We start from the raw sequence: 23,888 nt of genomic DNA, 5'->3' as shown, positions 1-23,888 counted from the left end.
AGCATAATAGAGACTGATGAGCAATCCGCAAGTGCACGGAATCGTCAAGTAATACCCCTCGTGCGAGCACGAGAGGGTCGTATTCCCTGGGCCCAAGAATCTACTCTTACTTCCTCTTTGCGTATTGTCTAGTCGAATGATTCGAAGGGTTTCTCTAATCTATTACTTGAAATAAAAGAACTACAAATGGAGTCTATGATAAGGTAGGGGTACAAAATCAGGGGAAAGAAATGGTCACGGATGTGGATTCCCTAGGGGCTACTAAAGTGCAAAGGATGCTAAGAATGTCATGCAATTGAAGGTTTGGACCTAGAGATTTCCTAAATTAGATCAACCCGATGGTCACGGCAATTAACCCCTAATCCGGTATAAGTATTAACACAGAATTCCTTCTGATCAAATCCTCATACGATTGCATTAACAAGTGGGGAAATCCCTAATTAGGGCCGGAACACAACTTGGTCTAGCCCTAATGGTGGAGGGGTACAGAATACCCGATGGTCACGGCGTATTCGTACATGAATCCCTTCCAAACTTGGTGTGTCTAGTACAAGGGCAATGGTCACGCTACCAAGTACAACCTAGCAGTTGGTTTATAGAGTTCTCATGTAAGCAACACATCAAATGCACCAAGAATGAATCACAAAAACACAACAATTGCAATAGACAAAATTAAATCATCCAAATACACAAGTTCACCCCAAGGTTCACTGGCATCCGGTGACCTTGGGGTCTACTCGTCCATGCAAACAAATACAAGCAACAAGTCCATGAAAACGACTACAAATGGCATAAGAAAACTCCCTCAAACAATAGAAGTAGGAAGACAAGCCAAGCTAGGTGGAAATGCTTCCACGGACGCCGCGATGGGGGCGGCTTCCCTCGTCGTCTACAAACTCCCAAAGAAGAGATCGATGAAGATCTAGCCAAAACTGAGCTTCTCCCTTTGATTTTCCTTCTCTAAAACGTAAGATCTTGCCTCCTAAAGACTGGTGAAAATCGGCTCCAAGAACTCTCTCAAAAACTCCTCCTCTTGCCCTAGAAAAATCGGTTTTATTTATATCCCGTCAGTCCATGCGGGCATCCATGCTGGCGCATGGAGCCCGTGAAGCTCACAGCCAAATGCCCAGAAAACATGTCGATGCTACAGTACTCAGCTACAGTGTTTTAGTTACAGTGTTTCTGCTACAGTACCAAGGGTTGTGAAATTCCAGCAAACCTCACGGGCATCCATGCGGGCGCATGGAGCCCGTGAAGCTCATAGCCAAATGCCCGCAGCATAAATAGTGATCAGCTACAGTAACGCTACAATGCTGGGACCCCAAAAATGCCGTTTTTGATGTCGAATTCATCCAATTTGCATTTTTGAGCTACATTCGGCACATTTATGATCTGCAACACCAAAAGAACAAATTTATACTCAAACGGGCATCAATTCATCAAGATATACACAAATAATACAAGATCAATACGTATAAAATACGTACATTTAGGCGTTTATCAAACATCCCCACACCTAAGCGTTTGCTTGTCCCCAAGCAAACACACATGAAAGAATAGGGGCAAGAAGATAAACGAGTAAATATACAACCTCAAGCTCAAGTAGTGAAGAACCCCACAGGCACAGATGAAATGAAATCAAGAAAATGAGTTACACAATAACCAACTCAGTAGAGATAGTCATGAGTCCTCTAGAGTGCTTTCCTCGTGAGTGTGTGTAAATACTTCATCCCTCGCTCTCCCTCTTCACGCCACATTCAATGACTACCGGTGTTAGAAATGTTAAAGACGGTGTCAATAACGAGTTAAGAGTTCTTCGGTCCACAGTCAACACTTCAATTTCTAAGTGAATGCATGAAAGAGTTCAAGAGAACACAGACTTTTTTTTCTTTTTTTTTGTTTTTTTGTTTTTGTGAGTACTGCTAACGTAGGGCTGCACAAAATAACTTATAATCTTTCGGAAGGATGCACATCTTGATTAGGCACAAGAGCCACCCAACCTACTTGATTACGGTCTACATAGGCGCATTCATGCTAAATTAGCGGAGGAATCTTGACATAGACTCATTTTTCTCAATATACATGTCTCCGGAGCACTTTCATGCAAAACTTCACTTAGGGATAAAGTAGAATGAACAAAAAGAACCAAAAAGCTCTTAAAGGACCATTGAGGAATGAATTTACCACTCTAACACTTTAAATCAAAGCGATTGGGTTAGTCTGGGGCAAAACAAGGTAGAAATCTTTGTGTCAAAGTTGCGAAGAAAGCCCTAGAGAGAAAAACATGACTTCCTTATCGCACAAATAACACTACAACTCATTACTATCATTCATTCAAGCCGGGGAGGTTCTTAACAATAAATCATAGCTATCATGGGTGACTTAAGCATGCAAATAACCCATCCCCACACCTAGAATCGTACATCGCCCTCAATGTACATTAATCAACAGAACATGGTGTAAAAATCGGAATAATTAAATTAAGCATGAAAGGGAAGGGTAAAGAGACTGCCCCATTTGGTTGATGAAGATTGTGCAATACATGCATGAACAGGGGGTTGGTTCAATTCAATTGTTAAGGGATGGTGAGAATGAAGCTCATGTCCTGATAATCCTGCAAATGTCAAAAAAAACTATAGTTCATCTCACCAATGAATATGTAGGGAGAACACGCAAACAAAAACTCTAAAAACTATTAAAACAAAGTCCATGCAAGTCATTTGTTCAATCAATGTCATGATGTTTAAATCTCTCTAGTGCAAGTGTTTCTAGGGGTTTCAAGGATGCTACAAGTGTCAAACAAATTCAAGATAAGCAACATTCAAAAGTTACTGTAGCACAGACTGAAATTTGGCAAGAATTTCCCCTGATTTTGAAGCCCAAAAATTTACAAACCATGGATAAAAATTTAAATAAATTAAGGATCAAACAACCATACAACATTCCTCATGGTTTAAAGTAAGATATGCATGCACAATCAAGAAGAAGAGGCAAGGTTGCTCCAAAACAAAAACTAGGGCTTCAAAGCTTGAATCGATGAAGATCGGTGAAATAGATGGTAAAACTTCAATTAATACACAAGATCTAAGTTGGAAGAGGTAGGGGAGGAGTGAAGAGGAAGAAAAATGAAGAAAAATGGTGAAAGAATGAAAGAAAAACGGATGAAAAAAAGCGAGTGAGAACAAGGGAGAGAAAGGTGGCTACATAAGGCTGGAAATTTCAGCCCATAAAGCCATACTGGGCTCCATGCGGGCGCATGGAGCCCGTGAGGATTTCTGTCCTTCTCTAGCCCATGAGGCTGTAAGCCTCACGGGCTGCCTCACGGGCACATGGCACCCGTGAGGCCCCTGGGGAGCAGAAAAATTGTCCATACGGGCCGTATACAGCCCGTATTGACCTGGAAAAATAAAATTTTGGCATGGCTCCCATGTAACTTAGAACAAAACTAGTTTACAACATCTATAACACGAAAACATGCATTGAAACACAACCAAACAATGCCAAAGCACTAGATAAGATTCACAAATATAAGACAAGCATGGATCATTCAAACAAACAAAAATACAAACACAACACAAACACAAGCTTTATGAATAAACTCAACAAACATGTAAAATACGAAAAATGAAACATGAATAATTTGAAACTTGGGTTGCCTCCCAAGAAGCGCTGGTTTTACGTCATTAGCTCGACGTACCTTTTCCTTACCTCAAGGTGGATCAAATGGTGGGGACTTACCTCCAAGTCCAAGAGAAGTGCTCCAAGATAGGTATGGCTTCAATCGGTGACCGTTAACCTCAAATGTGCCTTTCTCCGGATGAGTTATCTCGATGGCGCCATGGGGAAAGACTTGTGAAACTATGAAGGGCCCGTGCCACCTAGATTTTTAACTTCCCGGGAAGAGTCGTAACCTTGAATTATAGAGAAGAACACGGTCCCCTTCCTTGAAATGCTTACCTTGTTTGATGTCTCGGTCATGATACTCCTTAATCCTTTTTCTTGTAAAAGCAAGGAATTTTCATATGCCATAGTGCGCCATTCATCCAACTCACTAAGTTGGAACTTCCTCTTATGGCCGGTTAGATGAGGGTCAAAAATTTAATTGTTTAATAGCCCAATATGCTTTATGTTCCAATTCAACGGGTAAATGGCAAGCTTTCCCGTGAGACTAGCCTATAAGGGGTTGCTCAAGAGGTGTTTTTATATGTCTGTCCGATATGCCCGGAGGGCATCATCCAAAATGATCATCCAATCCTTCCTGTCGTGACTTACTGATTTCTCAAAATTCGTTTCAATTCAGCGGTTGGAGACTTCAACTTGCCCACTAGTTTGAGGGTGATATGGAGTTGCAACCACATGTGATACTCCATATCGCTTGAGGGTGCTGCATAAGCTGTGAATTACAAAAAAATGAGTCCCCGATCGCTGATGATCGTTCTCGGAGTACCAAACACGGAGAATAGCTTTTTCAAAAATTTTACTAGCACTTTCGTGCATCACTTGTTGGGGACGCTGTGCTTCCACCCATTTAGAAACATAATCCACGAGCAACCAAAAATGAGCTGGTTACCACGGGAACTAGGGAAAGGGCTTATGAAAATCAATCCCCCCACATCGAACACCTCACAAGCTTGGGTCCAGGTTTTGCGGCATCTCATCTCTCCTTGAAATGTTTCCGATCCGTTGGCACCTATCGCGACGATTGAACAAACTTACATGCATCTTGAAAAAAATGGAAGGCCAATAAAAAAACACGCATCTAGGATTTTTCCTGGTTGTCCGGGTTGGCATCGTATTGTCCCACAGTGGGACCGGCATGACAATGCTCAATATAGAATACCCTTACGAATGAGATACGCACCTCCTCACCACCCTGATCAGCGCAAGTTCTAAACAAATAGGGATCCTCCCAGAAATAATATTTCAGATCAGAGTAGAACTTTTTCCTTTGTTGATAAGTTAGCCCATCCGGAGCAGCGTCCGGCAGGAAGATAGTTTGCAAAATCAGCGAACCACGGAGTTTCTTCTTCTCTCAGTATCCGAATGCTAAACAACTGCTCATCAGGAAAACCATCATTTATCTCCCTTCTTTCCTCGGTGCTCCCCAATGGGACCACAACGCGAGATAGGTGGTCAACGGCCAAGTTTTCGGCCCCCCGCTTATCCTTGATCTCTAAGTCAAATTCCTGAAGCAAGAGTACCCACCGGATCAGACGAGGTTTTGCATCCTGTTTGCTCAACAAATATTTCAGAGCGGAATGATCGGTGAACACGATCACCTTTGATAGCACTAAATATGAACAAAACTTGTCAAATGCAAAAAAACCACGAGCAAGCATTTCTTTCTCGATGGTAGTATAATTTTTCCTGAGCACCATTCAATGTCTTGCTTGCATAGTATATAGGGTGAAAATGACCCCCTCGACGTTGCCCAAGAATGCCCCCTACTGCGAAGTCGCTAGCATCGCACATGAGTTCAAAAGGTAAATTCCAATCGGGAGACACGATGATCGGGGCTTCAACAAGGTTTTTTCTTGATGGTAAGGAAAGCGGTCATACACTCATCACCGAACTTCGAAGGTCGTGTCCTTCTCAAGGAGCTTTGTAAGTGAGTGCGGCGATTAATGAAAAAAATCCTTGACGAATCTTACGTAAAAACACGCATGTCCCCAAAAAAACTCCTAATGGCTTTCACCGAGCGTTGGGGGAGGCAGCTGTTCGATAGTGGAAACCTTGGCCTTATCCACCTCAATTCCTTGTTGCGATATCTTATGACCCAGCACAATGCCTTCCTTGACCATAAAATGACACTTTTTCCCAGTGAGAACCAAGTTAGTTTCCTCACATCTGGCTAAAACCCGCTCTAGATTTTTGAGGTAGCAGTCAAAAGAGTTACCAAAAACCTAGAAATCGTCCATGAAGACCTCCATGATATCCTCCACTAGATCGTCAAATATAGCTATCATGCATCGTTTGGAAAGTGGGTCAGTGCGTTACATAATCCAAAGGGCATGCGGCGATAAGCAAAAGTACCATAAGGGCATGTGAAGGTTGTCTTCTCCTGGTCTTCTGGGGCAATGGGGATTTGAAAATATCCAGAGAGGCCATCCAAGAAATAATGTCTGAGTGCCCACGCTAGTCGTTCAAGCATTTGAGTCGATGAAAGGTGAGGGAAATGATCTTTTCTAGTAGCATCATTGAGTTTTTACGTAGTCTATGCACACCGCCAACCTCGTGACCGTTCTAGTGGGGACTAATTCATTTTTTTCATTAGTGACCACTGTCATTCCCCCTTTCTTTGGTACTACTTGTGCAGGGCTTACCCACTCACTGTCAGAGATAGGGTAAATGATACCTGCATCAAGAAGTTTGATCACGTCACTGCGCACTACTTCTTTCATATTGGGGTTGAGCCTTCTCTGGGGTATAACCGTTGGCCTATGATTATCCTCCATGATAATCTTATGTGTACAGAAGGAAGGACTAATTCCTTTAATGTCTGAGATATTCCACGCAATTATTTTTTTATACTTCTTTAACACACTCAGAAGGTCGGATTTTTGCTTAGGAGTCAGGTCGGCGGCGATGATAATTGGGAGCTTTGATCCTTCTGCGAGAAAAGCATACTCCAGGTGTTCGGGCAGCGGCTTTAGTTCTAGTTCCGGCGGTTCCTCAATTGATGATTTCAGTCTCCCAAACTTACCCAAATCAATATCCTCGAATCCTCTGCACACGTCTTCCGTGGAGCTGCTACTATCCATGCACTCTTCTATAGCGTGAATCTCACCTTCGAATGATCCTGAACTACTTCCCGACAAAAGATCTATTTCCTCATCATATTGATGAACTGGTATGCCAAAGGCATCAGAATTGTTCCTCACTTTCTCATGAATAGGGATGGGGGAAGGATTAGGTGGGATAAGCTCCACTACTGGCAACACACTATCGGATTTCAAATAATGCATGAATAGGTCTTGCACACCATGCTCTCCCAGTGGTACAGCTCCGGCCACATTGTAACGCTCAGACCGTCTCCAAATGTCAAAAATATGTGTACTCGTCATTCCTTCTAATTCAAATGCCGTGAGAGATTCAAGTGGCGGATCCGAATATGGGACTTGCAAATAGGAGGCGCCACTCCAAACGCTATCTGCATCCATAATGATAATGGATAGTGAATAACTGGGAAATATCAAAGAAAGAGAAATATTTATAGTGGAGAATAATTTCAAATGAATGGAGATATATGTACAAAAAGAAGCAGATGAACAAAATAAAAGAAACAATGGCTAAATCAATAAACTCTAAGTTTTCCGAGTATTCCTTGTTGGTCCCCGGCAACGGCGGCAAAAACTTGATGAGCGATCCGCAAGTGCACGGAGTCGTCAAGTAATGCCCCTCGTGCGAGCATGAGAGGGTCGTATTCCCTGGGCCCAAGAATCTACTCTTACTTCCTCTTTGCGTATTGTCTAGCCGAATGATTCGAAGGATTTCTCTAATCTATTACTTGAAATAAAAGAACTACAAATGGAGTCTATGATAAGGTAGGGGTACAAAATCAGGGGACAGAAATGGTCACGGATGTGGATTCCCTAGGGGCTACTAAAGTGCAAAGGATGCTAAGAATGTCATGCAATTGAAGGTTTGGACCTAGAGATTTCCTAAATTAGATCAACCCGATGGTCACGGCAATTAACCCCTAATCCGGTATAAGTATTGACACGGAATTCCTTCCGATCAAATCCTCATACGATTGCATTAACAAGTGGGAAATCCCTAATTAGGGCCGGAACACAACTTGGTCTAGCCCTAATGGTGGAGAGTGCAGAATACCCGATGGTCACGGCGTATTCATACATGAATCCCTTCCAAACTTGGTGTGTCTAGTACAAGGGCAATGGTCACGCTACCAAGTACAACCTAGCAGTTGGTTTACAGAGTTCTCATGTAAGCAACACATCAAATGCACCAAGAATGAATCACAAAAACACAACAATTGCAATAGACAAAATTAAATCATCCAAATACACAAGTTCACCCCAAGGTTCACCGACATCCGGTGACCTTGGGGTCTACTCGTCCATGCAAACAAATACAAGCAACAAGTCCATGAAAACGACTACAAATTGCATAAGAAAACTCCCTCAAATAATAGAACTAGGAAGACAAGCCAAGTTAGGTGGAAATGCTTCCACGGACGCCGCGATGGGGGCGGCTTCCCTCGTCATCTACAAACTCCCAAAGAAGAGATTGATGAAGATCTAGCCAAAACTGAGCTTCTCCCTTTGATTTTCCTTCTCTAAAACGTGTGATCTTGCCTCCTAAAGACTGGTGAAAATCGGCTCCAAGAACTCTCTCAAAAACTCCTCCTCTTGCCCTAGAAAAATCGGTTTTATTTATATCCCGTCAGTCCATGCGGGCACATGGAGCCCGTGAAGCTCACAGCCAAATGCCCAGAAAAAATACCGGTGCTACAGTACTCAACTACATTGTTTTAGTTACAGTGTTTCTGCTACAGTACCGAGGGTTGTGAAATTCCAGCAAACCTCACGGCCATCCATGCGAGCGCATGGAGCCCGTGAAGCTCATAGCCAAATGCCCGCAGCATAAATAGTGATCAGCTACAGTAACGCTACAATGCTGGGACCCCAAAAATGCCGTTTCCGATGTCGAATTCATCCAATTTGCATTTTTGAGCTACATTCGGCACATTTATGATCTGCAACACCAAAAGAACAAATTTATACTTAAACGGGCATCAATTCATCAAGATATACACAAATAATACAAGATCAATACGTATAAAATACGTACATTTAGGCGTTTATCAGAGACATCGCTTGGAAGATATCTTATATCAAGGGAATTAACCCATCATTTTGTACCCATAAGATTCTAATGAAAGATGATCGCAAACTATCTACTTCACCCCAATGAAGACTAAACCCAAACATAAAATGAAGTGGTGAAGACATAAGTAATAAAGCTTTTGGATGCAAGTATCACTATCTAATTTCAAATAGTTCATGAGCGAGCCCAGTGCAAGTGGTATCAAAAAACGGTGGGATGACTATAATTACAAGTGAGAAAAATGAACTCATACCCACCAGAACAATCACAGGTTGGCGAGTGTACATTGACTACAGTAAGCTAAATGATGCCACCAAAAATGGCCACTTCCTTTTACCTTTCATAGATCAAATGCTCGAGAGGTTAGCAAGACACTCTTGCTAATACTTCTTGGATAGATTTTCAGGGTACTTTCCGATCCACATTGCTCTAGAAGATTCAAAAAGGACCATATTCACCTATTCGTATGGAACTTTCACGTATCATGGCATGCCTTTCGGATTATGCAATGCCCTAGATACATTTCAAAGGTGCCTATTGGCTATTTTTGAGGATATGGTGAAAGAGAAAACGGAGGTGTTCATGGATGACTTTTCCGTATTAGGTGACTACTTTGATATTTCCCTTAGAAATCTGGAGCCATCGCTTGGAAGATATCTTATATCAAGGGAATCAACCCACCATTTTGTGCCCATAAGATTCTAATGAAAGATGATCACAAACCATCTACTTTACCCCAATGAAGACTAAACCCAAACATGAAAGAAAGTGGTGAAGACATAAGTAATAAAGCTTTTGGATGCAAGTATCATTATCTAATTTCAAATAGTGCATCGGCGAGCCCAGTGCGAGTAGTACCGAAATAAGGTGGGATGACTATAATTACAAGTGAGAAAAATGAACTCATACCCACCAGAACAATCACAGGTTAGTGAGTGCACATTGACTACAGTAAGCTAAGTGATGCCACTAGAAATGGCCACTTCCTTTTACCTTTCATAGATCAAATGCTCGAGAGGTTAGCAAGACACTCTTACTATTGCATCTTGGATAGATTTTCAGGGTACTTTCTGATCCACATTGCTCTAGAAGATCAAGAAAAGACTATATTCACCTATTCGTAAGGAACTTTCATGTATCGCGGCATGCCTTTCGGATTATGCAATGCCCTAGCAACATTTCAAAGGTGCATATCGGCTATTTTTGAGGATATGGTGAAAGAGAACGGAGGTGTTCATGGATGACTTTTCCGTATTTGGTGACTCCTTCTATATTTGCCTTAGAAATCTAGAGCGGGTACTAGCAAGATGTGAAGAGACTAACCTTATACTCAGCTAGGAGAAATGTTATTTCATGGTTTAGGAAAACATTGTCTTGGGGCGCAAAATTTCAAGAAAGGGAATCTAAGTGAATAATGCCAAGGTAGTCACTATTGAAAAGCTGTAGCCTCCCATGTTTGTCAAGGCAATTTGAAGTTTTTTAGGACATCCTGGTTTTTACAGAAGATTCATTAATGATTTTTTAATAATTTCTAGACCTCTAATTAAGCTTTTGGAAAAGGATGTGACCTTTGACTTTAATTTGGATTCCATGATAGCATTTGAAACATTGAAGGATAAACTTGTGTAGGCTTCGATCATGATTACTCCAAATTGGGATCTGCCATTTTAGCTGATGTGCGATGAAAGTGACATCATAGTTAGGGCAGTTTAGGGTCAGCGAAAGGACAAACATGTTCATCCCATATACTATGCTAGTAAAACCTTAAATGATGCACAAGAGAATTATACAATAGCTGAAAATGTATTATTAGCCATATTATTTGCTTTTGATAAATTATGACCATACCTAGTGTTGTGAAAAGTTATTATCTACACTAATCAGTCGACACTTAGGTATCTCTTGAGTTAATGTTAAGTTAAACCTTGTTTAATTAGATGGATTTTTCTTTTACAAGAATTGATTTGGAGATTGACAAACCCCTTGTGTGTGTGTACCGTAAGTGCACGGGTTATCAAAGTAATAAACTACCCTGGTGAGTGGGTGTTCGTATCCACAAGGAATTGTGCTCAGAAACACAAATATTGCTATTTAACTATAATGCAAATGATTAAATGGTTGTGTGAACAATATCAATACAAGTTAAAATAAAGCAAAGAAGATTGAGACACAATAGAAGTAAGGAGAGGCAATCGATAGAAAATGGGGCACCTAGACATTGTTTACCCTAGGATGATTGTTTCAAGCGCAAGACTCTTCATTATGCCTCCTAAATGATGTTCAATGGTTCATGAAAATCCTCAGACACACAGTCCCTAACCTAAGGTCAACCATGATTAACCCTCACACTATGCCCCAGCGTAAAGAGACACTCTCGACACCTCACACTGTATGGAGTTGTATGAAGCTCAGAGGACTCCAAGTGATAAACCCTATTACCTAATATAGATCTAACCCTTTGGTGCAGGTGAAAGACCCCTAGTCACAATTAAGACCCAACACTAAGGATTACTTCAACGCTTCATTCTGTTGCTTGCGCAACTAAGCCCCACGGAGTTCATCTCTTAGTACTTCACTCTATCATGACCGTAAAGAACTATTGGAATATGGAGGTAAGATACATCACATCGGAAGGGAAAGGGGACGTTCCGCTACCTCTCGACTCACCCTCTCGACCCTCTCCAACCTTGCTTTGTCTAACCCTTATGGTGTGTCACTCATCCACAAGGATTACCATGATACCCCGGTGAGTGGGTAGTGAAATCCACAGGGAATAGGGTTACTAGTACTAACTACTTGTTTGCTATCTAGTCTAATGATAAAGGAGATGGTGTGGTAATCTAGTATGTGAAGAAATGAATACCAAAGACAAATATTGACAACGCCCCTTGCGTGTGACCCGCAAGTGCACGGGTTTGTCAAGTAATAAATTCCCAGCTGAGTGGGGTATCGTATCCACAAGGAGTAGGGAGTAAAGATACTTAAGTTGCTACTTAACCAAGTGAAGATGAGACAGTAATTGAGTGGATAAGTGTGATGCAAACAAAAATAAAAGAGACAAGAAAGAAAGGCACAATTAATTGAGAGGAAAGGCAATCAATGTAAATGGGGTACTCGGATATTGTTCGGCCTAGGATTATTGCTTCAAGTGCAAAACCCACTATTATGCCTCCTAACTAATGCATTAATGAGTCATCGAGATTCTAAGATACATGGTCCCAAATCTAAGGTCAATCATAACTAACTCTACACTATGTCCCGGCAGAGAAATTAATCAGTCTCAACACCTCACACTGTATAAAGTTGCAAGGCACTCTAGGGCTTCCAAGTGAAAACCCTATTTCTTTATGTAGACCAAACCCTTTGGTCCAGATGAAAGGTCCCTAGTCACAATTAAGCCCTAGGTGCTAAAATCACTTCAACACTTCACTCAGTTTGCTTTGCAGCTAAGTTCCAGCGGAAGGTCATCCCTTAGCCCGTTCACTATACTATGACCACAAAGAACTCTTGGAATGTGGAGATAGGACAAATCACATCGGAGGGGAAAGGGGACGCTCTGCTACCTCTTGACCCTCTCCAAACTTGCAATGTCTAACCATCATGGTGTGTCACTCACTCACAAAGGATACCAAGATGAACTCTCAACCCTAGTGTCACTCTATGGGAGTATTCAATCAATCAAGCATTCAAGATTGGAACTCAATTAAAACATCAATTAAGGAAAGTATAATAAAAGGTTTAATGAAACAATCACATCATAGGGTTCACAAATCCAAGTACCCACTAGGGGGGTTTAGCTCTCCATAGAGCTAGTTACAATCAACAATGAAATCAAATGTATAAACAAGTAATCGATAGAAAACCCGCCTCGGTGTTCATGTTGATGGTCTTATGGAGTAGTCTAGTGTTTTCCAAAGGTTCCCTTGTCTGGCCTAGGGCACACCTCGCCAAATCTACGCCGACGAAAGCTCCCCCAATAACCTTCTTCCAAGCGAATCGCGGTGTTGAATCCTTCGGACCACTCCAAAGACTTAACAAATGCCTCTCCAAACCCTAGTCGACCGCCTTCCAAATGATAGAGAAAAGTGGAAGAGAAGAGGGGAAAAAGATTTCTAAAATTGGGCTGAATCGTGGCTTAAATAGGGCTGGAATCGGGAATCCACACGCCCCTGTGGATTCTTCCCACGGACCAGTGGAATTTTCACACGGGCGTGGGTAATTTCCACAAGCCCGTGTGGATTCTCTGGAAATCTATTTCCTGGCCAGCTCTAAAAAAGAATTGCTAAAGTACTTTGCTAAAATACTCCTAATTCCACACTTTTCGTCGAGGTAACATAAACGGGCACACGTTTATGCCGTAGATCGCAACTCTTCTTCGATCAAAGGCTTCGTTGGTGAAGATCTTGCTATCAATGTACAAGTCAAGATACGCGAATGTCACTGTCTTCATGCCCCTCCGACTAATTGTAATGGCTTGAGTACATGGAGGTTGGCACACATTCACGCATCATAAGACTCCACTTGTGTCTTCGCATTTGTTCCTTCCAAGGTTCCACCAATTAGTGTGCTCACGATCTACTTTTGACTTTTTTTCTCAATACTTAGCTTCACAACTTGACATGCATAAAGGTAACAGAAATGCACAAGTATTAATGCTAAAACCTGATAAAAGTAACGCTCATCATAAGGAAAGAACACTTCGCATTCTTATCACACAAGCAGTTATCAAATATGCAAGGGTTAAATAGAGGAACATCTCAATCAATAAAATGAGGTACTCGGGTAATTCTCCCCCTAGGATCTAACATGAACTTAAAAACTTGCTAAATGCGTCTAATCCGAGTCTAATGAGTCGAGGTAATCCAAGAACAACCAACCCTTGCCTCCAAGCCACTAGTACTAGTCCCCTACAAGGTCTCGGTAGAGAAATCACTCAATCTCAACACCTCACACCCCATATGACCGCAATGAGCTCTAGGGATACCTAAGAGCGAAACCCATTCCTAAAGATAGATCCAACCCTATTTTTCCTGGTGAAGGATCCCTAACCCCCTACTAGGTCCCGGCGGAGAAATCTATCAATCTCACACCTCACACCAAATATGGTTGCATAGAGTTTAGGGAATATGGAGATAGGAAACACTCAATCAGAAATGAAAAGAGACACTCCACTATCTCTTGACTCACCCTCTCAACCCTCTTTAACCTTGAAGTTCTAACTCTAATGGAGATCTTTCACATCAAAGTAACAAATCATGCAATGTAGATCAACCACAAAGATCAATAACACATGCAAGCAATGAAATCACAAGATTAAAACTCAAATCAACTCGGATTAACTAGAAACATAAAGCAAATCAATACAAAATAATAGATCCTAGGCTTCACATGCCCAAATACCTACTAGGTTTTAGCCGTTCATGGGGCAAGTTACAAGATAATGATTAATTCAATGAAAAGCAATGAAAACCATAAAGAAAACCCCCCTTGAATTTGTGATGATTGGCTTTGATGGGTAGTTCAACGTCTTGAAGGATTCCTCTCCGAAGCTAGGTCGCCGGTAGCTTCCCAAGTGCTATGACGGTGGAGGAAACTATCAATGTGGGTGAAGAACACCCTCCAAATTGGCAAAGACCTCCTCCTCTCCAAACCCTAGCCGTCTCACCCCTCAAGAGCCGCACAAAAGATGTCAAAGAATAGGGCAAAATAGCTTATTTATAGCCCAAAACTGCGCCTGTCATGTGCCCCTACGCGGCCATGCGGATTTTCCATGCACCCCCGTGGGCTGCAAGAATTTCCATGCAGGCACGTGGAATTTTCACATGGCCGCATGAACAGTAATTTTCCTACAATACTACAACAATAAAATTGCTACATTGTTTTGCTATAGTACTTTTGCCAAACACAGTCCACAAACTCTTTTGTTGAGGCCACATGGCCGGGCACACGTCCATGTGGTAGGCTATGAGACTTTTCTTCATCGACGCATCTTTGAAAGGTTTTGCAATCTTCACAAAGAGAAAGTACATGAAGATGTGACTGCCTTTGTGCCCTTCCAACTAGTAAATTAGCTTGATTCTCTTGGAAGTTGGCACACATCTCCACGTTCATGAACTCCTCTTGTATCTTGGTCTTTGAATTCAACAAGAACTCCCAACATTGTGTCTTTATAGCCCATCTTTGATTCCTTTTGATTCTTCAAGGCATTCACAACCTAATTACACAAAAGAACACCAAATACACAATATGAGACGTAAACCATAGTAAAAATAGAATAGTCACTCAAGGCCAGTTGGAGGCCATTTTAGTGCAAATAGAATAGTCAGCAAGAAACTTGAATTAGGCTTTTATTGGCCCACCATCTTTCAGGATGCTCACAAGTATATAAGAAACTGTAATAACTACCAATGTACAATTAATCTTTATCGTCAAGATGAAATGAACCAAAATTCTATTCTTTTTTGTGAAATTTTTTGATTTGTCAGGTATTGATTTATGGATCCTTTTCCGACATCATTTGGTAACAGATTTATCTTGGTTGTAGTTTATTATGTTACTAAATTGGTAAAGGTACAAGCTCTCCCTTCTAATGATGCTAGAGTTGTGGTTAAATTTTTAAAGAAACTTTTCTCTAGATTTGGAACACCTAGGACAATCCTAAGTGATAGAGGTACACATTTTTGTGATTATAAATTTTTTAAAACATTAACTAAATATGGTGTTACACATAGACTAGGTACCCCTTATCATCAATAAACAAGTGGGCAAGTAGAAGTGTCCAATAAGCAATTGAAATAAATTCTAAAGAAGAATGTAGCTCATCACATCTTCGAAGGGCTTGGTCAAAAAAATTAGATGATGCCTCGTCGACATACAGGATTGTGTTCAAAACACCCATAGGAACTTCACAATATCAACTTATGTATGGGAAAGCCTATCATCTACCTATAAAACTCAAACAAAAAGCATATTGGGCAAGAAAGAGCATGAATCCTGATATTCATCCTGCAAGTAGAAAGGGAAAGTTACAACTTCAGGAGCTAGAAGAATGGTGTTTGACTGCTTACAAAAATTTAGAACTTTACAAAGAACGCACAATAAAATATCATGACAAGAACCTCAAATGAAATAAGGAGTTTCAAGTAGGAGACCAAGTCCTTCTCTTCAATTCGAGGTTAAGGTTGTTTCTTGCCAAGTTCAAATCAAGGTGGTTTGAGTCTTTCCCTATGGTGCAGTAGAGGTAACTCTCCCCGAAAGAGGTATGTTCAAGGTAAACGCTCACCATTTAAAATATTATTTTGGAATGAACAATTGGAATGAAATTAGAGAAGTTTTCCACCTTTTTAAACCATCTTGAGGTAAGAGCAAGTACGTCAAATTTATGATGTAAAACAAATGCATTTTTGCAGGCAATCCAAGTAGCTTTTAGTTCTCATATTTTCATTTACTTTTTATCATCTTAGCTTTGAATAAAGAGTGATGATTAATTTAATGGTATGAAGTTGCATCATACTTATTATATTTTATGCTCAAAATGTGTTTGTGGAGTTTAATTTCATGGTTAGGAATTGTTCTCATGCCGTTTTGTATAGGGAGAATCCATAGTTTTTCATTGTTTACATCACAATGGGCATTATACACCTGTTATGCACCTATTGTGTTGTTCAGGAAAAGGGTTGTTTTTCTTGAAAAATTTGAGTGAGTCTGTCACGGGCTCATCATAGTCATTGTCATGACTGTGGTGAACCATAACAGCCATTTGTCAGAGCGTGCTATTTTTTGAATCTTTAAGAGATCTAGCACACCCTCATCACGCCCGTTGTGCACCCTTTATGAGCATAATGAGCCTTAAAACGGGTGTTGTCAATCCTTAGAAATTTTTTATATACTAGCTGAGTTGACAACAACTTCATAACAGTACCATAATAACCATTGTGCCTTAAAGAACTAAAATGGTGAATAACGGGCATTATCCGCCCATTGTCAATTCCCTTATGAAGGGCTATAGGGCACTACCGGCTTTTTCTTGACCTTCCTCACTCAAAACTCTATTCTCATTTATTCCACTTTACTAGAGAACTCTCATCGTCAATCGTAAAATGCTTATAAGAGCATGGTTACTGTCTGCATGCATATAGTATGAGATTTGTACGATTATCACCGTGGATTTTTCATCTCTTCTTGACAAATTTTGTAAAATAATTTTTATACCATTAAATCATGTTTTGTTTAGAATGAATGGCATGAAGTTGTCCAGAAATATTTGGTGAATGTTTTGTATTGATTTGAGTCACAATTGGTGTTGTGTGCCATTGTGAGCTTTATCCCTCTCATCTTACCTTGGTTACGCATGGCAACTTGGTTTGCCAATTGTTAGTAGATTGTTGGCAAATTTCAGGACACAATGGCCACAACATGGGCTTTGTGTGTTCATGGTGACACAAAAACATACACAGTAGAGCAACTTACACAACGGGCCATTGTGTGCCTGTTGTTCAATTCTAAAGGGCTATCATAACCTTCATAATAGTCATTTTGAGACACATTATACCTTTATGATTTGTGTTTTGCATATTCTATTGATTGGTTTTCATATCTTTTTTAATTGTAGTATATGGTTTAGAAGAGGACAGCTACCCATCCACAGGTGGAAGTTGAGAAAAAGAAGAAAACCTAATAAGTTAGGTTGAAATTTCATTCTTTTGTTCACAACACATTTTATTTTTATTTTAGGAAGAAAGAATAATATTCGAGGATGTTTTGAAGCAAAATGAAGCAAGTTGCTGAATCAAGGCTTCACCATGACTCACAACGGTCGTTATGGTAACACACAATGCCTGTTGTAAACACTCACCACTACCGTGATCAAGCCGTGGCAGCATGAGCTCACTGGTAGCAGCATAAAAGCCATAACTGCCTCACAACGGCCGCTGTGAAGTCCAAAATGCCTAACGACCATGGTAGGACATGACTTGGAGCCCAAGAAATAACTTACTCACAATGGACATCACAATGCTTGTGGTAAGGCTGTGGTGAAGACAATTAGTATAAATACCCTAGTATTCTCTAAATTCAGGGTGACTCTTTTGCCGAAAAAGCTAGGACGGCCGGATTTTTAGAGAACTGAGTGGCTGGAGATGGTGTTTCTTCCATATTCCAATGGATAACAGTGGATTTCACAAGGATACCTCAATGAGCATCATCGGAGAAGATCGCGTGTGACAGCCATCTTCAAGGAACATCATCAGAGAAGCGTTAGTAACACACGTTATCCGACAACCTTAGGATCCTCTAATCCCTATCTTTAGAGAATTATTAGAAGGATTTAGTCTAGGAATACATAAAAAACTTATCTATTCTATTTGGTCTTGTGTTTTTCTTGTGATTTGATGCTTTACTTGTTATAATCCATAAGATTCTTATTCAAGGGGAATTGTACGCCTAGATTCCTTGATTGTTATTTATGAATCTTGATTGATTAATATAAATTGTTCTAGTTTTTTTAATCATTGCATGCTCTTAATTGATTGTTACATTTTAATATGGATGAGGAGGATATGACCCATATTGATGACACCCATGCCATGATAGATCTATGTATGCTCAAAGAGGTTAGGCACAGCTAGGTTTTTGGATTAGGGATTGATTGTCCCTTAGGCTTAGGGTCTGATTGCTCTCTTCTCATGGGATTCCTGTATATAAGACAAACATACGAGGCTAGGATGGAAGAGATTCCAACTTAAGCTTCTAGTCATTTAGACCTAGCTGTCATGGCTTATTGGGGCTAGTAGGCCTTTGAATTCCCCCGGTTCGATCCTAGAACACGATTGACACTTAACGCCTACCATAATTAATAATCAAGATAACTTAGTACATTCGCCCAACTCCTTCTAAGTGTGCTTAATGTCATCTCCAATTGTATTGTTTAATAGTGTTGTAGAAGTAGAACTAAAGAAAAAGCGTAAATGATTATGCTATTGATTAAGTAAAAAGGAAGTAATAGGAGCCTCTCGCCATTACTGGCGTAATAAGACCCTCGTGTTCATCCAAGAGGTATTACTTGATGACCCGTGCACTTGCGGTATAACAGACCAATTGTAGTATTAAGTGCATACTTACATGCTTATATATTTGTATAATTATGACATCCATAACACGTCCATCAAAACTAGGGTCTTCTCAGCCAATTGTTCCAAAGTTTGGTGATCCCGAGCAGGGAATGAGATATAGATGACTCATAGATCAGCGCTTCATCGAGGGGCCAAGATCAACTGGCTGACACTTAAGAGGATTAGTCTCACTGATAAGGTATGAAACTTGACCTTTGTGCAGGGATGGACCAGTTCTGCAGCATCGATGAGCCAACCTATTAGGAGCTTACCATGGAGGTAATGAGCTCATTTAAGCTAGATCAGGTAATCATCTACCTCAGGAATCAGAGACAATTAGTTCTAGATATTTTTTGAGGAGTAACCTATGTCCTACACTGATTTTTCTATGAGGATTAGGCTAGTCAATGTGGACTATACTTATACTAAGTCATATTCCCAGCTCCATGTTGACATTTCAATCTACTTGATTCTAGATCATGTTTGGTCAAAGATACATCATCACTTCTATGACACTAGACTGGCGACCATATCCCTTGGTCCTTACATTACTAGGTTGCGTAGGGTTGGGCTTGATAGACCTCTACGTGGGTTTAGGGAGCATAGGAGGCATACAGCCGCTTGGAGTCATCGCGCTCTGAGCTATGCGCATGATTGAGCGACGGGACACACCCGACAGGGTGCATCACCGAGTGGTCCATAGGTCTGACTCATTGTCCTTGGAGGATAAGGAGTCTCTCCCAAAGACTACTCTCATAGCATTTCCTCATGTCCCAGACCCAACTAGTTGATGTTGCTGCTACTCTTCCACCACAAACCACGACACCGACTCCATCCTTACCATTAGCAATTGAGGAGTGCCTGACCCATCTCGTGGAGGGTCAATTGAGGATTGAGGGGCTCCTCAGACAGAATTTAATGCATCTGTAGTGCCAGGACCCCCATTCTCTCCGACGCCTAGTTCACCAATAGTTATAGCTCTAGTGGTGCCGGAGTCTCCTCCTACTTCACCAACACTAGCAGTCTTCTATCGTTCCTATACTGCTCCAGCGTTCCCATGCCGACTTCTACCATTTTGAGTTTATATTCATCATTCTGTATTATTATTTTTCAGTAGTTATACATTGTACTTTTATTTCAAAAAGGAACATCTACCATACTACTTTGTACTTATGATCATAGTGGATTTTATTTTATAGTATTTTTATTATTATTGTATTTAATTCTTTTCCTTTATATCTCCATCAGTGTTTGAGATAATCTGATGTTGTTTTGGCACACACAACTCAGTGCCTGGACAAGGGAAACTTCATCGCCCTCATTGGCCCAACTAAGAAATTAGGGGATTACTAGTGTCCACACAATCTTTCAATTTTTTTATTTATTATCACTTACACTTGTGCATGCATGCGTACATTGGAAATAATGTACATCTTTCAGTGTAGGAAGGGAGTGTGTGATTTCTTTATTATATTTTGTGAATTTGTTTTTTGAAAATGGTGCTTGTGCTTTACATACATGCTAGTGTAGACCTTTGAAGGCATTGTACTCACTTGTTGGAGTTTCTCTAGTCTAAGGACATGATATATGTTAGTTTAGTAATTTTTCTATGCTTCTCGAGAGTTAGGAATCTTTGCGAGTTTTTGCTCTACCTTGTGCCAAATTTAAATACACTTTGCACCTTGATAAGTGCTTGTGCGATATGAATGCGAAGTGTTGATTCCTTATGTTGAGTATTACTTTTCTCAGGTTTTTACACTAATATGTGTGTTTTTATGTTACTTTTATGCAGGTAGGGTTGTGAGGCCGAGTATGAAGGAAATAGGCCAATGTGGATCACAATACACCTATTTCGGGTTTATTGTCCTTTTTTATTCAAGTTTTTAGCTAGAGCATTGATTTTTCGTATTTAGTGTTGAAATTTTCCTTACTTGTAGAATACTTTCTTTGTATGCCTCGGTGAACCTAAGGCCAAGCACTTTCAATATTTTCTTCATTGATGCACATAATGTTTTAATGTTTGCTTGAGGACAAGCAAAAGCTTAAGTGTGGGGGAGTTTGATAAGTGCTTGTGCGATATGAATGCGAAGTGTTCATTCCTTATGTTGAGAATTACTTTTCTCAGGTTTCTACACTAATATGTGTGTTTTTATGTTACTTTTATGCAGGTAGGGTTATGAGGCCAAGTTTGAAGGAAATAGGCCAATGTGGATCATAATGCAACTATTTTGGAGGAAATCTTGCTAAGGTTCAAACGCGAAGACATAGGTCAGGTGTGAGATGCTAGAGTGTGTGCCAACCTCCTCGCATTCGAGTGAGCACATCCATTTGGAGGGGCACAAAGGCAGTCACACTAGAGCATTCCGATTTATGCACATAAGAACGAGAGCTCCACCAACATGTATATCATTGAAGAAGCAAGTGATTCACGACGTAAACGTGTGCCCGTTTGCGTTACCCCGATGAAAATATGGAATTAGGAAGTTATTCAAGTCACACTGTAGCAATATTGTAGCAGCACTGTTCACAGCCGGCCGAGAAATCAGAGAAACAAAGAATCCACATGGGCGTGTGGAAATTATCCAAGGCCATGTGGAAATTCCGCACGGGCTCGTGTACCGTCCACAGCCGTGGAGTCGCCCGATTCCAGCCCTATTTAAAGCCGATTCACCCCCGATTTTTGTATTCTTTTCTCCATCTTTTCCGAAACTTGAGAGAGGGCTTCGGCTAGGGTTTTGAGGGGTATTGGCTAGGTTTTTGGAGAGGTTCTACGGCTCCAACATCGCGCGTCGTTTGGAAGAAGGTTATTGGGAGAGCTTTCGTCGGCATCGATCCGGCGAGGTGTATCCTAGGCCGGACAAAGGATCCCTTGCGACGAGTAGAGGACTCTCCACAAGACCATCGACACGACCATCGAGGGGGTTTCTTTATGGATTCATTACTTTTACATTCGATTTCTTTGATTGTACTTAGCTCCATGGAGAGCTAAACCCCTAGTGGGTACTTGGGTGATTGTGAACCCTAGGATGTATTCGTTTCGTTGAACTTCTTTATTATGCTTTCAATAAATTGATGTTTATTGTGAGTTCCAACCTTGAATGCTTGATTGTATGAACATTTCCCCTAGAGTGACACTAGGGTTGAGATTTCTTGTTGGTAACCTTGTGAGTGAGTGACACACCACGAGCGTTAGACAAAGCTAGGTTGGAGAGGGTTGAGAGGGTGAGTCGAGAGGTACAGGAGCGTCCCCTTTCCCCTCCGACGTGATAGATTCTACCTCCATTCCTCGAGTTCTTTGCATCCATAATAGAGTGAATGGTCTAAAGGATGAATCTCCGCTGGGGCTTAGTTGCGCGTGTAACGGAGTGAAGCGTTGAGGGGATCTTAGTATCTAGTGCTTAATTGTGGTTAGGGACCTTCCGCCTGGACCAAAGGGTTAGGTCTATAATTAGGAAGAGATTTATCACCTGGAATCCCTAGAGCTCATTGCAACTTTATTCGAGTGAGAGATTGAGAGGTTATTTAATCTCTCCTCCGGGACATGAATAGAGTTATGCATAGTTGACCTTAGATTTGGGACTATGTATGTAAGGATTTCCACGACTCACCATTGCATTGATTAGGAAGCATAATAGAGAGTTCTTGCACTTGAAGCGATTATCCTAGGTGAAGCATCATCCGAGTACCCCATCTTTATCGATTGCCTTACCTCCTCCTTACTTTTGCTCTCTTACTTGTTGCTTTTAATTGTTGAGAATTGAATCATTGTCACACTTATCATTGTTGATATTCCACATAGCTAAGAATCGAATTAAGTGTCTTTACTCCCTACTCCCTGTGGATTCGATACCCGCTCACCCGGGATTATTACTTCGACAAACCCGTGCACTTGCGAGATATACGCAAGGGGATCTTGTCAAGTTTTTGGCACCGTTGCCGGGGAGCCAGGCGTTTAGAGATACTTTGCACTTTGTTTTCTTAGCTATTTCACCACACATTCTAATTCATATTTTCTTATTCTATCATCGTTCTGATTGTCTTTTTCTTTCTTTTTGGTGCAGCTCCAGGTTATGACCAGAGGGAATCCATCAATATTGATTGAAGGAGACCCTGAGCTTGAATGTACACTTAGAAGAAAAGGGAAAGAACCTGTGCAAGAACAGCATAATCCAGCTGATTTAGAAGTAGAAGGATCTGAAAACATGGTAGAACAAAATGAGCAACAACGAACACTATCCGATTATGCCAGACCTTCAGTGTTGGGGACACAATCGAGTATTGTGCGTCCCCCAATTACAGCTCAGAACTTCGAGCTAAAGCCGACATTCATCCATATGTTGCAGCAGTCTGCACAATTCAACGGTTTGGCCGATGAGGATCCAAACAGTCACATAGAGAGCTTCCTCGAGGTGTGCGACATGATGAAGATAAATGGTGTGACGGATGATGCCATCAAATTGAGAGCCTTCCCATTTTCCTTAAAGGGGAGAGCAAAGTAGTGGCTACACTCATTACCTAGAGCAGCAATCACTACATGGGAGGAGATGGTAGAAGCTTTTCTAGCTCGTTATTTCCCTCCCGGAAAATCAGCAAAGCTTAGGAATGAGATCTCATCCTTTGTGCAGTTGGAATTGGAGTCTCTATTTGAGATATAGGAAAGGTTCAAGGAACTCCTGCGAAAGTGTCCGCAACATGGATTCCCGGAGTGGATGATTGTTCAAACCTTCTACAATGGTTTGAACCCGAGTACAAGGCAACTCTTGGATGCGGCGGTAGAAGGTACCTTAGGTAGCAAGACCCCCGATGAGGTTCGTCAATTGATTGAGGAAATGGGGTTAAATAGCTACCAGTGGAACGCTAGGGAGAAGAAAAAGGTGGCCGGTCTCCATGAAATTGATGCTGTAACTTCATTGCCGGCCCAAGTGGAGA

General features: G+C 41.1%; 1 non-coding gene across 1 annotated transcript; it reads right to left on the bottom strand.

The window, feature by feature from the left end:
• Window positions 1-23,551: 23,551 nt before the first annotated feature.
• On the bottom strand, window positions 23,552-23,658 carry LOC120283085. The gene has a single exon (XR_005543086.1). It is a non-coding gene; the product is annotated as a small nucleolar RNA R71 (small nucleolar RNA).
• Window positions 23,659-23,888: the final 230 nt, after the last annotated feature.

The sequence above is a fragment of the Dioscorea cayenensis genome, chromosome 18 (assembly GCF_009730915.1).
Source record: "Dioscorea cayenensis subsp. rotundata cultivar TDr96_F1 chromosome 18, TDr96_F1_v2_PseudoChromosome.rev07_lg8_w22 25.fasta, whole genome shotgun sequence".
NCBI classification, from domain to species: Eukaryota; Viridiplantae; Streptophyta; class Magnoliopsida; order Dioscoreales; family Dioscoreaceae; genus Dioscorea; species Dioscorea cayenensis.
The sequence above is the reverse complement of the archived record's forward strand: the minus strand, read 5'-3'. Positions and strand labels throughout refer to the sequence as shown.